The sequence below is a fragment of the Glycine max genome, chromosome 15 (assembly GCF_000004515.6).
Source record: "Glycine max cultivar Williams 82 chromosome 15, Glycine_max_v4.0, whole genome shotgun sequence".
Taxonomy (NCBI): Eukaryota; Viridiplantae; Streptophyta; class Magnoliopsida; order Fabales; family Fabaceae; genus Glycine; species Glycine max.
In genome coordinates this window covers 19,448,043-19,463,338 of record NC_038251.2, presented here as the reverse complement: position 1 = coordinate 19,463,338, position 15,296 = coordinate 19,448,043, and the positions used below count along the sequence as shown (strand labels likewise).

The 15,296-nt window shown below is 35.0% G+C and overlaps 1 pseudogene; it reads right to left on the bottom strand.

Moving 5' to 3' along the window:
- Positions 1–221: 221 nt before the first annotated feature.
- LOC100778930 (protein NETWORKED 1D-like) lies at positions 222–14,142 on the bottom strand (annotated as a pseudogene).
- Positions 14,143–15,296: the final 1,154 nt, after the last annotated feature.

Genomic DNA, 15,296 nt, shown 5'->3' with positions numbered 1-15,296 from the left:
TCTTGGTCTGTCTGTTTAAAAAAAAGGACTCCTGTTCTTGGTACTGCTGAACTATATATAAATTATAACTAATAGCAACCAAGATCATTTTATTTTATTCCACACAGTTACTAACTTTCTGCTTGTACTCCACGGCCTGTGCTTCAGCATGCAAATGTAGCTCTGAAATATGAGCTTTTATTTGTCGAATCTGTCAGACAACCAACAAAAAAGATGAATCTTTATCTGTTACGAGAAACTTCATTGATAGTAGAAATCTACAGTTCAGCAAAGATTGTTGAAGCCTGAGTTTCCCATTGTTCAATCTCATTTGTTCCCTTAAGTACTTCATCACCTAGCTTCTTTTCCCTCAGTTTAGTTTCTCCAAGCGCTTGACGTAGGTACCCCATTTCAGACTCCAACTTCTGATTCACTTCAGACAGGCATATGAGCTCTTCATTTTGATGATCCTTGTCTGAGGACAATTTCAAAATTTGATTAGCCTGTTCTTCAAGCATCACCCTAGCTTCATCATATTTAATCTTCAGATCTTCCACCATTCTTTGCAATTATGTTTTCTCAGTATGTAAAACATGAAACATCTCAGCTGCTTCCAAAAGCTCATTTTCCTTTAGATGCAACATCTCCCTTTCATCCCTAATCTGACAGCTCAAATGACCATTGATAGATTCAACTAAATGTAGTTCAACATTTGACTTTACGAATGACTCTTTAAGATGTGAATTTTCCATTTCTGCATTTTCTAATTTGCACATCATTACTCTTAATCTCTCATCAAGGTCATTATTTGCTAAACAATGTTTATCAAGATCTTCACCTAGCTCTTTAAGTTCCATGAGTTTTTCAAAGATAATATCCTCATAAATCAGGGAAAGATTAGATTGAGCTATTGCCTCATGGATCATGACGCATATTTCTTCTTCCAAGTTACTTTTCTCTTCACCTAGATCTAGAAATCTTCTTGTCAAGGACTTCTTCTCTTCCAATATCTTGCAACTATCCTCCTGTAAATTGTTGTGACTCTTTTCCAAGTCTGACAACTGCTTTTGTAGATTGTCTGTCTCAATTGTCATTACTTCCATTCTATCTTCTACTTTGCTTATTGTCAACTCCAACTCCTAATTCTTCTGCAATATCTTTTGGACCTCTATTTGTAATGCCAAGAACTGCTTAGACTGGATATTGAACTCCTCATCAAGGGTGTTTCTTTGTGTCACAAGATTTTCCACCTTTAGTTTCAACTGCTCTAGGAATGTAATCAGAATTGAATTCTCAATGGCCATTTGCTGGCTTCCATTGAAAATTGTGTCAAAAGATTTCTGCCTCTCCTGAAGTTTTCCATATATGTGGTTCAGGAGCATTTGGTCTTCTTCAAGCATATCCTCACCGAAATGCCCACTGTTATTGTCAGGAGTCTTCAACACCTGAATCAAGCCAATCCTTAGTATTTTAATTTTCTTAGACAGAGAATTCACATCAATCTGCTTTTAAACATTTTTAGTCTCCAATTTAGATATCATTTTGTTAGACATTTTGGAAGTCTCCAAAAGTCTCTAACACTCAACTAGAAAGGAGAGGTTCTTTTTCTCCAAATCATCAATACATTTCTGCAAGATGAAAATTTCAAGTCGAGCATGTATAGCTCTGTCCAGTTCCTCCTCATATTCCTTTTTCTTGCAATTTGCATCTTCTTGTAGAATAAGAATTTGTAATTCCTTCTCAGCCAATTCATCTTCATTCAATTTCAAAACTCTGGAATTCTCTTCCCTCTCAGAATATAGGGAAACTAGTAGCTCTTCTACCTTTTGAAGTGCAGACTCCTTTTCTCCTTTTAGTTCCAAATGCTTCAATTCCAATTCACTGTGCAGTTTCTCAAGATCTTTCAGTGTTTGATGAGTTATGTTCAACAGTGAAACTAAGGTTTCTTTCTCTTGACAGATACTGGACTTCTCATGGTCAAGTGATCGGCATGTGTCTTCTAATACCTTGGACTTCACCCTTAACCCTTCAAGTTCAGCATTCACATCAAATAGTGAATTTTCCAATAGGTTTCTCTTTTCTAAGAGCTTCTCCAACTTTTCAGTTGTGGATTGTAACTGAGAAAACAAGGTGGCCTTCTCAGCAGCAAGATTTAATTTCTCCACCAGTAGAGATTGGCATGTTTCTTCCAACACATTTACCTTTCCTCTGACGCTATCCAGCTCAGCATTCAAGTCTGAAAGGGAATTCTGTAAAACAATATTTTTCTCTAGAAGTTTCTCCATGGTTTCCAATTTTACCAAAAGAGCTTTTTTCTCTCCTTTGTCAGCCTCACATGTTTCCTTCAGCTTTAAGTTCTCATCTTGCAATTTTTTCACAGATGATCCAAAGCACTGTGGGTCTAAGTCAGTTGACTGGACTTCCTTGTTGGACAAGTGGCCTCAGATATCTTAAGAAGGGGGGGGGGGGGGGTTGAATTAAGATATCACAACTTATTTCCCCAATTAAAAATTCTATTTCTCTTTCTATTCCAGTTATAAATTCCCTTAATAATGAATTTCTTAAATATTTATTCAAATAGAACCGATTGAATACGAATATAAAACAATAATAAATAAAGGAGTTTAAGAGAAGAGAAAATGCAAACTCAGATTTATACTGGTTTGGCCACACCCTTGTGCCTACGTCCAGTCCCCAAGCAACCCGCTTGAGAGTTCCACTATCTTGTAAATTCCTTTTACAAGTTCTAAACACACAAGGACAACCCTTCCTTTGTGTTTAGAATTCTTTCACAACAAGAGACCCTCGGTCTCTTAATCCCCTTTTAGAATGAAGAAGAAGAAAAGAAGAAATCTCTCTTGAAAGAGATAGATTTAACAATTTGAGCACTCAAATAATTCCTTATTGAATCACAAGTAATTTGGCCAAGGAATTTTTAAGAGGATAAAACGATTTTACTTTTTAAGAGAATAAGACCTTTTTGTTCTGGAAAAAAACTTAGCAAATTCGTGTCTCAAGTCACATATATATATAGGCCTATGATAGCCATTCAAAAACCACACAAAAAGATGTGACTGTTGAGAATGTTTTCTGAAAAACTCCTCTGGTAATCGATTACAATATGTGTGTGATCGATTACACGCTTTAAAATTTGAATTAAAACGTTCAGAAACTACTGGTAATCGATTACCATATATGTGTAATCGATTACACAGTTCAAATTTTGAATTCAAATTTTAATAGCTGTTGTAAATCAGTTTTGGCCACTGGTAATCGATTACATCCTCTGGTAATCGATTACCAGAGAGTAAATTTGTGGAAAAAGACTTTTTAACTTAAAATTCTTGGCCAAACCTTTTGCTACTTCAATTGGAATTCCCTTCCTATTTAATATACCCTTTCTAAGACTCTATAGACTGTCTTGATCATCCATCTTGAGTATCTTTAATTGCTTTGTCTTGAGTAAATCTTTGAGAAGCATATGATTCATGTAATCCTTTGGCATCATCAAAACATTTAGCTTGATCCTTTGTCTACAATCTCCCCCTTTTTGATGATGACAACACCTGAAATCAAGACAAGCTATATACAAGATGATAGCACGTTCACACAATCCTTACTCCCCCTATCTTTTAGCATGTATGCCTAACTTTACTTGATAATTGATTTCTAACCCAAGTGTGCTCTCCCAAGTTCTCTCCCCCTTTGGCAACATCAAAAAGAACTAGAGCAAATCAATCAATATCCAAACATTAACACAATAAATATCCAAAACAAAGCTAACCATTAAATCAAAATAACTCCATACAGCGTCATAATTAACCAAAACAAAAAGCGAGAAATATAATAATAGTGCAAGAGTACGATACCTAGAATAAAAAGCCAAATACACGGTGATAAAAAAAAGTACTAATAATACTTAACCACTAATAAAACTAAGTCATAATAATAGCATATAATCTAAGAGGATGAAGGAGGCGGAGGTGGTGGATCAAAACAAGTCCGGATGAAAGAGACATCTTCTTCAACTCTGGTAATCCTTGATTCCATAGCATCGAACCTCATGTCAACTTGTAATTCCATGGCATCAAACTTGTCACCAACAAAAGTCTGAAGTCCATCAAACTTGTCCATAAGCCTTCGAAGAAGAGTGGAATTATCTTCATCTGGGAGGTTGCCTTCTTCATCAGCGGGTTGAGTGCCCTTTTTGACCCAAGAGCCATCACGCTCTTTGCGGTAACCAAAAGAAGCAATCACAGCAGCACCAATTAAAAAATATCTCTTGATTGGAACATAAGGTTCAGAATCAAGAGGAATTTGAAAATGGTGGAAAAAGAGAGTGACAAGCTGTGGATACGGCAAAGGTGCATTTAATCGCAATGCCTTATGCATGCGATATCTTACAAGGTGTGCCCAGTCAAGTTGACGGCCGGTATGAAAGGCCCACATGATAATTAGATCTTCCTCAGAAACCTGGGCAAGGTTGGAAGACCGTGGAAGCAGAATACGCACAATCAAATAGTGAAGGATGCGGCTTTCAAAAGCCAATGACCCGGCAAGAAGACGTCCGGTCATATCCGCATTGTTGGTGCAAACCAACTGGCGAGCATCATGGGCAGAGAAATCAAATTTCCTGTCGTCATTCAGTGTACCTTCAAATGGTACACCGTCACTGGGTAATTTGGTTAAGTCATGAAAAAGGGACTGATCAATGACCATTTTTATCCCAAAAAGTTCAGAAATCAGAGTGCTGTCCTGAATTTCAAGATTACAATAAAAAGCTTTAACCAATTCAGGATAAATAGGCAATTGTAATGACATAAAAGGTAGAAGACCTAAGTTCTGAAAGGCTTAAATGCAATCAAAGGTTTCAGCAGAAAAGAATTCCATATCAATAAACTTAGGGTCGATAATGGAACGAGATGAGAAAAGATTGGAGTACCGTTTCTGTTGTTCGTCGGAAGAAAACACTGGGGAAGAGGACAATGAGGGTGGAATTGGTGTTGTGGATGCACTAGTGGCTCCAAAACGATGAGCTCTTGAAGCCGAAGCGGAGGCGGAAGAACCCTTTCGTTTCTTTGACGATTCTGCCATTTTAGGGAGGTTTTGCAGATTTTAATCGGTGGAATCAAAAGAAAAATGAAAAAGAAGAAGATTGCAATTTACGGGAGTTGATTTGATGAAGAAACGAGTGAGATATGAAGGTTTTGAGGTTTAGGAATGGAGGAACGGTGCAAGGAAGAAGGAGCTGCGTAAGAGATTCTAAAAACGTGATATTTATAAAGCAGGATGCGTGGTAATCGATTACAAGTAATGGTAATCGATTACAGGAGGAGGCAGCTTACTGGTAATCGATTACATGAATACTGTAATCGATTACAGGCCATCTGTTCTAGTGTAATCGATTACAGTATTCATGTAATCGATTACCAGAACAAAAAAATAGCCTTTTCCTTAAAAGAAAACTTATTTCTAAGTCTAAAAACTTATACTATCTTAAGAGTTAATTACACTAACAAGAAAAGTAAACTAAGTTAAACAAAACAAGTGTCATACTTCATCAAAACACAATCAATCATTAAAAAAAAAATACCTATCCAAATCACTAAGATCTAAAAGCCCTAATTCTCTTCTTATTGAGAAAAATATTTCTTTTGGGAGAGGTTTTGTAAAGATATTAGCAAGCTGATTCTTTGTATCAACAAACTCTAATATACAATCTCCCTTTAGGACATGATCTCTAAGAAAATGATGCATAATTTCTATATGTTTGGTTCTAGAGTGTTGAACAGGGTTTTTGGATAGATTTATGGCATTAGTATTATCACACCTAATTGGTATACGATCAAGAAGGATGCCATAGTCAGATAATTGTTGCTTCATCCATAAAATCTGTGCACAACAACTGCCGGCAGAAATATATTCCGCTTCAGCAGTGGATAAAGCAACACTGTTTTGTTTCTTACTATGCCATGAGACAAGAGCGGATCCAATGAATTGACAAATTCCACTTGTGCTTTTTCTATCAGTTTTAGATCCGGCAAAGTCAGAATCAGAATATCCTATTAAGTTACATGTTGAGTTCTTAGGATACCATAATCCTAAATTTATTGTACCTAATAGATATCTCACGATTCTCTTAACTGCACTCAAATGTGATTGTTTGGGGTTGGATTGAAACCTAGCACACATGCATACACTAAACATAATATCAGGTCTACTGGCAGATAAATAGAGAAGAGATCCGATCATACCTCGATATTGTTTCATGTCTATAGATTGACCAGATTCATCTTTATCTAAGTAACAGCTAGTGCTCATCGGTGTAGCCATGTGTTTTGCACTTTCCATCCCAAATCTTTTGATCAATTCCTTGCAGTACTTGGCTTGATTGATGAATATACCTTCTTGAGTTTGCTTGATTTGTAATCCCAGAAAGTATTTTAGTTCTCCCATCATTGACATTTCAAATTCACTTTTCATATCAAGGGAAAACTCCTTGCACAATGAATCATTAGTGGATCCAAAAATTATATCATCAACATATATTTGAACCAACAAAATATCATTATGCTTTCTCTTTATGAACAATGTGGTATCCACTTTACCTCTAGAGAATTCTTTTTCTATAAGAAAATTGCTTAAACGTTCATACCACGCCCTAGGGGCTTGTTTTAAACCATAAAGAGCCTTTTGCAATTTATAAACATGAGTTGGTTTATCCGGGATTTCAAAGCCTGGGGGTTGTTCAACATATACTTCTTCTTGAATTAAACCATTTAGAAAAGCACTTTTAACATCCATTTGATAGAGTTTAAAATTCATTATGGATGCATATGCTAAAAGCATTCTAATGGCTTCTAATCTTGCAACTGGAGCATATGTTTGTTCATAGTCTATTCCCTCTTCTTGATTATACCCTTTTGCTACTAATCTAGCCTTATTTCTAATAATTATGCCATGTTCATATAATTTATTTCTAAAAACCCATTTTGTTCCTATGACAGGATAATTTTCAGGTTTTTCTACTAGTTTCCACACATTATTTCTTTCAAATTGATTCAGTTCTTCTTACATGGCAATTATCCAGTTATCATCTACTATGGCTTCTTTTATATTTTTAGGTTCAATCATAGATACAAAAGCCATATTATTGCATAAATCTTTAAGAGAATGTCTAGTTGTTACCCCTTTTGATATATCACCAATAATGTTGTCGAGGGGATGATCTCTTGAGGCTTTCCATTCTCTTGGAAGTTCATTATTTCTTCTAGCTCCATTATCTTGAGAATCCTCATTTCTTCCTTCATCTTTTTCTTTAGATTCATTTCCATGAATATGTGTATCTTCTAAGGAATCTGAAATATCATCTAAAAAATCCTTCCTTGGAAGAATGGCATTAGACTCATCAAAGGAAACATGTATAGACTCTTCAATTGTCATTGTTCTTTTATTATATATTCTATAAGCTTTACTATGCAGAGAATATCCAAGGAAAATACCTTCATCTGACTTAGCATCAAATTTTCCTAAGTTATCTTTTCCATTATTCAATACGAAACATTTACAACCAAAGATATGAAGATGTGAGATGTTTGGTTTTCTACCATTGAACAACTCATATGGAGTTTTCTTTAAAATGGGTCTTATTAAAGCCCTATTTAAAATGTAGCATGCAGTGTTAACGGCTTCAGCCCAAAAGTGTTTTGGAAGAGGAGTATCATTTAATAAAGTTCTAGCAATCTCTTCCAAAGATCTATTTTTCCTTTCAACAACACCATTTTGTTGAGGAGTTCTTGGTGCAGAAAAATTATGCTCAATCCCATGCTTATCACAAAATAATTCAAATTCTTTATTTTCAAACTCACCCCCATGATCACTCCTAATAGATATAATCTTGAGATTTTTCTTATTTTGAATGATTTTTGCAAGTTTTCTTAATGCTTGAAATGCATCATTATTATGAGTGATAAAAAGAGTCCATGTGTATCTAGAATAATCATCAACTATAACAAGAGCATAGTAACTTCCTCCAAAACTCATGATTCTGGAAGGACCAAACAAATCCATATGAAGTAATTGTAAGGGTTGAGTAGTTGAAACAATGTTTTTAGATTTGAAAGAAACTCTAGTTTGTTTTCCCTTTTGGCATGCATCACATAGCCTATCTTTTTCAAATCTTAGTTTTGGTAATCCAACAACTAAATCTTTTGATATTAATCTATTTATGTGTTCCATGTTTATATGTGCAATCCGTTTATGCCACAACCATGGATCATCATCTTTACTAAGAAAACATTGATTATTATCTAGTTTTTGACTTAAGTCTATCATGTAAACATTGTTGACTCTAAACCCTATATGCTTTATATTCGTATCATGTTTATGTTCAATGACACATTTTTGAGAATCAAATGATACCAGATAGCCTTTATCACATAATTGACTCACACTAAGCAGACTGTGTTTAAGACCTTCAACAAGTAGAACATTTTCAATGGAGGTTGAAGCATTTGTACCTATTTTTCCAACTCCAAGAATTCTACCTTTGTTGTTGTCACCATAAGTTACATGTCCACTTTTCTTGGGAGAGATATGTGTGAATTTTGATTTGTCTCCCGTCATATGTTTTGAGCAACCACTATCTATGTACCACTTTTTCCTCAAGGGTTCCTACAAAATCAAGGTTGTAACTTAGGTACCCAAACTTTATTGGGTCCTTGTATGTTAGTATGAATAAAGGATCCTTTTGGGACCCAAATCATTTTGATTTTGTTACAATTTCTTCTAAAATAGCATGTAGATGTGCCATGCCCTTTTCTTCCACAGTAAAAACATGTGATAGAACTAGAATTGTATTTTTGTGTGGAAGTAGAGAAGTTTTTATGAAATTTTTGTTGTTTTTCAGATTTATATCCTAATCCAGCCTTATTGGAGACATGTCTTTGTTTTCCTAATATGACATCTAAATTATTTTTACTATAACAGAATTTTGCAAGAGAGTTTTTCAATTCTTTGATTTCTTTTTCATACTTTTCACAACAACTACAAGAATCTGACATTTTCTTGTCAGAAATAGTAGAAATGTGAACTTTTTCATTTGATTTAGAAATTGAGACTTCATTTCTAAGATGATCTAATTCTTTGTTTAATTTTAAAATTTCATTTTCTAAATTTGAAATTGTTTTCTTTGAAGATGAAACTAACTTTGCAAGTTTAATTGACTCTTTATGCAAATCAGCAAATGCATCTTGCAATTCATCAAAAGAAATAGATAAATTGTTTGAAGATGTTACCTCTTCATCACTTTCATAACTTTTTGCCATAAGGCAGAGGTTTATTTCTTCATTTTCTGAATCTTCAGAAGATTCCATATCGTTTTCATCCCATGTAATGTATGCTTTCTTCAATTTCTTTTCATTAATATTTTTCTTTTCAGACTTCTCCATCTTTTTCTTGAAGATGGGACAATCAACCCTCAGATGTCCAGGTTGATTGCACTCAAAGCATTTTAGAGTAGAGGATGAAGTTTCTGTCCTTCTTTTAGGTTTAAAATTTGGTCGCTTTTGATTTCCTCTGACTCTTAGGAACTTGTTGAATCTTTTTACAAACAGACTAATATCTTCATCATTATCCAAGTCAATTGAATCTTCTTTATCACTGTCTTCTTGGATTGCAGATGAGGCTTTAAGAGCGATTCCTTTCTTCTTCTTATCAGTTTCTTCATGCTGATTTAATCTTAGTAATTCCATTTCATGCTCCTGCAATTTTCCAAATAATGTAGCAAGAGACATACTAGATAAATCTTGAGATTCTGTGATGGCTGTTACTTTTGGTTGCCATTCTTTATTAAGACATCTTAAGACTTTATTTACTAGATCTTCATTTTGAAAAGTTTTTCCTAGAGATGCAAGATGATTAACTATGTGTGTGAACCTCTTTTGCATGTCTTGTATACTTTCATTTATATTCATCCTAAAAAGTTCATATTCACGAGTTAAAGTGTTTATCCTAGATCTTTTAACATCTGTAGTGCCTTCATGTGTTACTTGTAGTGTATCCCACATATCCTTAGCACTTTTACAATTTGAAACCCTAAAGTATTCATCTATTCCTAAGGCAGATGTAATAATATTTTTGGCCTTTAAATTATATTGTACTATCTTCTTTCTTCCTCAGCCCAATCTGCTCTTGGTTTTTCTATTGTTGCACTTCCGGCTATTATAGAAGGAACATAAGGTCCTTGTTCTATGGCTTCCCAAATATTTAAATCTATTGCCTCTATAAAGATTTGTATGCGGGTTTTCCAGTAGTGGTAACCCACTCCATTAAAAATGGGAGGTCTATTTATAGAATTTCCCTCGGGAAACAAGTAGTTTGATGAGGCCATAATTCTTGAAGCTTCTAAACTTTATACAAGAATGAAGCTCTGATACCACTTGTTGGACAAGTGGCCTCAGATATCTTAAGAAGGGGGGGGGGGTTGAATTAAGATATCACAACTTATTTCCCCAATTAAAAATTCTATTTCTCTTTCTATTCCAGTTATAAATTCCCTTAATAATGAATTTCTTAAATATTGATTCAAATAGAACCGATTGAATATGAATATAAAACAATAATAAATAAAGGAGTTTAAGAGAAGAGAAAATGCAAACTCAGATTTATACTGGTTCGGCCACACCCTTGTGCCTACGTCCAGTCCCCAAGCAACCCGCTTGAGAGTTCCACTATCTTGTAAATTCCTTTTACAAGTTCTAAACACACAAGGACAACCCTTCCTTTGTGTTTAGATTTCTTTCACAACAAGAGACCCTCGGTCTCTTAATCCCCTTTTAGAATGAAGAAGAAGAAGAAAAGAAGAAATCTCTCTTGAAAGAGATAGATTTAACAATTTGAGCACTCAAATAATTCCTTATTGAATCACAAGTAATTTGGCCAAGGAATTTTTAAGAGGATAAAACGATTTTACTTTTTAAGAGAATAAGACCTTTTTGTTCTGGAAAAAAACTTAGCAAATTCGTCTCTCAAGTCACATATATATATAGGCCTATGATAGCCATTCAAAAACCACACAAAAGGATGTGACTGTTGAGAATGTTTTCTGAAAAACTCCTCTGGTAATCGATTACAATATGTGTGTAATCGATTACACGCTTTAAAATTTGAATTAAAACGTTCAGAAACTACTGGTAATCGATTACCATATATGTGTAATCGATTACACAGTTCAAATTTTGAATTCAAATTTTAATAGCTGTTGTAAATCAGTTTTGGCCACTGGTAATCGATTACATCCTCTGGTAATCGATTACCAGAGAGTAAATTTGTGGAAAAAGACTTTTTAACTTAAAATTCTTGGCCAAACCTTTTGCTACTTCAATTGGAATTCCCTTCCTATTTAATATACCCTTTCTAAGACTCTATAGACTGTCTTGATCATCCATCTTGAGTATCTTTAATTGCTTTGTCTTGAGTAAATCTTTGAGAAGCATATGATTCATGTAATCCTTTGGCATCATCAAAACATTTAGCTTGATCCTTTGTCTACATTCCTCTATCACGGCTTCATGTTTTTTATTCACATCATTAAGCTCTTCTTTAAGACAGTAAATTTCTTGCTGAAGAGCATTTCTTTCATCAATTCGAAGCTCCACCTCCTGTTCAACTTTCTCTATTGTCTCCCTCAAATTCAAAATCTCATCCTGCAAAATTTTTATAGACAAAGATGAACAAATTTTGACCTCATTTAGAATTTGGTTTTCCTCACTCACCCTGTGTACTTCATCCTCTAAAGCCTGCTTACGAGATTCCACATTCCTCAGTATTTCCACTTTACTGTTAAGTTCAGAAGCAAGAGATCTAAGCTCTTCCTGAGACTGAGAATGCAACTGCTGAAGAGTTTGGAAAGCAGTTTTAGCCTCAATGAATCGCAGTCTCTCCTCTTGTATGCAACCCCAAAGTCTACCCAATTCCTGCTGCTTCTCATTAAGTTGTTCACTTTGAGACCCCACTTTTTGTGCCAAAGATTGTAATTCTGACTGCAGAGTGTGATTTGATGTCTCCAAGAGAAGACATTTCTATTCTGAACTCTGTAACTTTTCAACCCCATCAACTATCTTGGAATTTAGCCTATGCACCTTCTCTTCAACACAAGAGAGCTTATACTCCAAACTGGAAATTATCTCTATGCATTGCTGATAGTGGAGAGCAACATCTTCCTTTTCTTCATTAAGTTTAGTAACTTGTAATTCCAAAGCTTCGATTTCTTTTTCTGCTATATCAGCATGCTCCTTAATCCTTCATGCATTCTCCTCAACTTCTTTTATTCTCTCCTCCAGTTTTGATATTGTCTCCAAGAACTGGTTATATTGAACAAGGGTAGCTTCCTTTTCAGCTTTTACTCTAGCAAGTTCCTGCTTTAGGGACTCAGTCTCAGTTTCAGCTTTAGTAGCTCGATCATTAAGTTCTCTTGCTTCCTTTTGCAAAGAAGAAATATTTTTCTCCAGATTAGATATTTTCTCCAAGCATTCCTGGTACTGAAGAAGACTAGCTTCACTTTCAGCCTGTAATTTGATTTGGGCTTCCTTTAAGGCTTGAACTTCAGCTTCAGCTTTACTTGCTCGCTCATCGAGTTTTTGAGAATTCTCTTGTGCAGTAGACACTTCTAACTCGAGATTAGACATTTTCTCCAAACTCTGCTGATACTGAAGCAAGCCAGCTTCCTTTTCATCTTCTAATTTGGCAATGGCTTACTTCAAGGCCAAAATTTCCGTCTCAGCTTTTGTCACGCGTTCAGACTCAGACAAAGTGTTGTTGCTTCCACTGTTTTGCTCATTACTCTCCTCCTGCGTCTCAAAAAAATTGAGCCCCCTTCTAGCAAACTTTGTAAGATTTTCTTGTTCTCCAGGGATGTAGAGGTCATTGAGCTGTTTCAAACCGGTTTTGTTCAAAGGAGAATCGGGTTCACTAGTATAACCACCATTTCTTTTGATAGCATGGAAATGAGCAGAAGCATCCTTTTGTGGTTCACCTGGATCAAGAAATGCACGTGAAGGGTGTCGCATTTCTGGAGTATGTGGCTTAGTCTCCGTAGGAGAAACAACAGGTAAATCATCTGTCAGCATCATAGGAACTTGATTAGGAAATGCTTCAGCCATGGTCTTATGGGCGTGGCGGATCACTCCAGTTGCATGATCATATCTCTCAGCCAATGCCCGATATGCCCTGTAAAACTCTTCAACCATTTTCATAAGCTCTGGGCGTTTTTTATAATACATTTGTGCTCTCCTGGCAAAGGAATCTGCATCTTCTTCAATAAGCTTAATCATTTGCTTCACCTTGGCATCCATATATGTGCAAGAGGGAATATCCTTGTGATAAGTTCAAACGTTTTTAAAACACAGACAGTACCAAATGGATGATAACAGAAAAATTAAATATTGTCACATCTCTCTGAGAGAATAAGCAAATAAATGATATAATTGAGAATAAAGGAAGTAGACTTGGCTCAGTAGACTAGCACATACAGAGCATGTAACATGTCCCTGGAGGAAAGAACTAATATGTTGTGAAACAAAATAAATCACATCTCTCCATGCTTCAACATCTATAGCTAGAAAAAGAAAAATATTTTGGAGAAGATATTAACTAACAAAGATGATTTGAAAATATTCATGTAGACACACATTTGCAGTTTCAGGAAAATGCTTCCATAAAAATCCATATATGCCCCTTAAATTTTGAAATGAAACTGAAAACAAATTTAAACCACATTTTATTATTGTGGCAGACATTACTGAAGATGAAATATACTTTCATTGGCAAGTCCTATATTATAAAGCTTCTAGCAAAAAAAGCATTTTGGCTACAATTTTAAGGCCTTATAGTCATAACAATCTCAACATATTCCCTTTCAATTCGATGTCAGAAACATATATTTCCCCCATATATAACAAATCGATAAATGGTGTGTGATTCAATGAAGGTGCCAATTCATGAAAAATAACTGTTAAAAACTAAGTTACTACCAAAGGCAGCAGAGAGATAGAAGGCATTACCTGTGAGATTTTCCTGGAGCCATTTTGAATTTTTGGGGCTTATGTGGCTGTCCCATCACCATGAATACATTCTCCTGGAATTTGCTTGAGACTTAGTCGCCATGGCTCCGGCAAAAGGACAACAACACTTTCTCTTTCGATGTTATAGGAACTTAACCCTTGAAAGATTTGAAGAAGCAACTACGAAGTCAACCAAAGTCTACATTGTTTCTGCTTGTGTTGTATTAATTGGAACAGACAAAACCAAAAGAAAACAAGCATTCAGTTTCAGATAAATCAAAACCACGTCTTTTTCTTTTCTAAAAAATGATCTGAAACAGCACAAAAGTACCTTATCAGTTGGGCCTCAATGAATCAACCTCTAAAATTGAATGAACAAATACCTCTGAGGGTTTGTCAGAAATGGTGACAGTGCAGAATCTATGGAGCACTGCAATTCTGGTAAGATTTAGCAATTGCTTTTTGATCCTGTGCACTCATCATCCACTCTTATAGTCTTATTGGTTATTGCTTTTGAAACTTCTTCTATTAATCTTCTAAATTACAACTTGATCAATTGATGACCGTAGAAATCCAAACAATCCAAAAAGTAGCTTTTCTACCACACTCCTCCCCTTACAAAATTCATTCTAGCATTACTACTCCATACTTGGAATGGGACATTAAAACCCTTTTTCCAGTGCCTTCAGCCACGACCAAATCATGGTGGAGGTTTTTGAAATCTAATTGCTCCTTTTGCCCTTTTGAAATAATGGTGGAGGGTAACTGACTAAGACTTACAAGTAAAAGTGAAAATCTGAATTGACTTTATATTGGCATTAATTTCTAATTTAAAATCTGTTGATGACTAAGCATTTTCTATAAACAAAGCTTAAGCCTGATTTTACTTATAAATGGACACAATGAATATTAAAAATTAATACTTCTATATTTTATATAATTTGGCATCTTATGTATAGGCCTAGCACAGTGGTGCTGAAAGATGAGAAAGGTATAATATAATGCACTAATGTGTTTTATTGACAACAAATCACTTTATTATATTATTAAAAGATTTTTTTTAATTAATATCTGGCAGAAGAAGGTGAAAGAAGAAAATCACAGGGCAGAAGAGAAGAAGATCCAAGCTGCCGTCGGATTTCGCCATGTTATTGATCTCCTTTCATCAAAACAGAAGTTGATAGTTGGTTACAATTGTTTTTTAGGTACCAATGACATTCTAAATCCTTGAAAAGCTATTTAATTTTATAAGACACT